The sequence below is a fragment of the Numenius arquata genome, chromosome 10 (genome assembly GCF_964106895.1).
Source record: "Numenius arquata chromosome 10, bNumArq3.hap1.1, whole genome shotgun sequence".
NCBI classification, from domain to species: Eukaryota; Metazoa; Chordata; class Aves; order Charadriiformes; family Scolopacidae; genus Numenius; species Numenius arquata.
Genome location: NC_133585.1, coordinates 41262039 through 41264646, shown reverse-complemented (window position 1 = coordinate 41264646; position 2608 = coordinate 41262039).

Sequence of the window (2608 nt, the reverse complement as noted above, 5' to 3'; positions counted from 1 at the left end):
ACAATCATCTGTCACTGTTGACAGACCTGTTCACACCAGGTCTAACTGGATCCAAATCTTGCATTGTTTCCTTTAGGAGCTGTGACCTGAAGGCAAACAAGAGACATGAAACGGCCTTTCCAGAACCAAGTGTAGTTTCATCTCAACAGTGAGAATGCAATTGTAACTAGAAACATGTTTTACTGAATAAATACTCTACCAGTTTCTGTCTCATCTAAAATTTTGGTAGACTTGTCCACTCATCTCCTTCTGCTGCATGATGATTGCAGTCTGCTTTCATCTATGTATATCTGTGGTGCTCTGTTTACTTCCATCTCCATCACTAGCAGAAGAAATTCAGATGTAAATATTACAGGGACTGACATCTTCTAGTTATCAAGAATGGTGCTTTTATGAAGGTGAGGCATCCCTCTCTTTTGCATACTGTCAGGAATTTAACCCCTGGCTGTGATTTGACTCAGCCCAGCTCATCAACAGAACATAAAACATACTACAGTTACCTTGCAGGTCCTTAACATATCGACTTTCCAGACAGCTCATCACAAAGAGCCTCTGCTGGCTGGATGTTTCACAGCATGGGCCGAGGAGGACAGCAGAAGCAGCTTTACATGCGGTACGCTCCCAGTGTTAGAGGAGCAGCTCTTGGGGAACACCTAAGTGCATCAGCAATACAAAAGGAAAATGCTTTCAGAGACTTCCTTCTTCTGCCTTTCATGCGCAGCTAATACACATACTTGTTATCAATGAATTTACACATAGTATGTGTGTTTCTAGTACTGTATGCATAATTAATAAAATAATAATCTAATTATAAGATACTGATTTCAGCTGAGAGTTGAGAAATTTCTGAAAGGTTTGTAAGTGGGCAGCAATCAAATTTCACTGTGCTCATGCTTTAATTTATTCTTCCCACACAGTTTAAATTAACTGCTGGCAGGAAAGTGGTTCACTATAGGGCAGAGCTACCCTACAATTCCTAGGTGCAACAGCAACCTCGGAAAGGTCTGTGAACAAGGTTACTGTGTGTGTAACAACAGCCTTTGCTCTCGGTTTAGCTGCATTGGGATGTACATGAAGTAAGTGCATCAGACAGACCAGGCTGGGATTTGTGTTTAGAACACTGCTTCACTTCTAGATTTGGGACAATGACTTTATAGGAGACAAGAGATTTGTCTACAGTGCTTGTTTTTGCTTCTGAGGAAATTAATACTTTTAACTGTTATGAGAACAGCAGCAAAAATATTCTTCCTTCTGAAATGTGGTCCTGCTTGACTCTTATGTTTTTGACACTCTCCAGCTAAATAACCACAATCCTCATGAACTGTAAGCCACACGCACATACCTTTACACGCACGTCATAATTGTGATATAGATCATGTAGTACATTTTAAAATTACACACACACAACCATATTCTTCATAATCTGAGCTATACCCAAATTAGCAAGTGCAGCGACTCACACCCATCAGCTATTTCTGGTTTGGTTTGCTGCTGCCCTGACTCATCAGCTGCTTCTGCATGTAGAGTCTCATGACTCAGAGGCTCTACACTGTGCCACCTGCGGAGGAGGACAGAGCATTGCTTCAGGCCATCTTTTCCTTACTGTTCTTTTCACCCAGATTTCTCTCCTCACTCAACTCCACTCTTCCAAACTTCACCCTAAATGTAAACAGCCCCCATCCTCTTCTCCCCACTGCATTGAGCACCGATCCACACTAAGTCCTCTTTACTCAATTGCACATCTGATTTTCACCACTGCCACAAAGCAATGCTAGAGCCCTCACTGCTGAGCCACATGACCAAGGAACCATGCTAGGAGATGGGCAATGGAGGAAATATGCTGTGGGGTGGGAGAATGTTACTAGTGGCTGTGTCAGATAAGCTATGACTTGCACCAAGCTGTGAAACAGAGATCTGGCTAAGAAAAGGAGAGGAAGCTGCAGGGCATGCACTGGATGGGAGACTCTGGCATGTGGCACTGTCTGGATAACCTAAACAGCGTAACAAGTTTGCTGAGGACCTGGCTTGAAGTGGCAAGCCCATCTAATCACTACATCTCCTAGTGTCCAATCTTTCCTACCTTAAAACAAGTTATAGCTGCTAGACTGCATATTCCTCCAATGCAGATTGCAACAGTCAACAACCGAGTGCTTGATCTTATATTATACTCTTGCACATTAAGTCCTACTCTCCACCTGCTTTCTTCCCTGAGGACACCTCAGGTCATAGGAGGAGCCATTATGGGTTAGACAGCTAGAGCCCAGGGAGACAGAACTTCTCTAAGCCCTCGGTTTTCTATACAGTCCTGAAGCAGCTCCAGGCCCAACCAGGTTTGCTTGTTCCGTTGCTGATAAGCACCGCAAACAGCCCTGGACTGCTGGGAACACCCTCTGCATACCAAGGGACAAGCACAAGTGCAGCAGCACCCAGGGAGGAACCACCCTCAGTTATTTCACTCTCATTTGAAAGACAGCATCTTTCCAGAAGTAAATACAATGTAGTTGTTACTATTCTTCCTTGAAGTGAGTATTCACCCAGCACTTGAAATGCAAAACCAGTCCAGGATTGTGATTCCTCTTGCCTTATAAACCCATTGCCCCATATTATT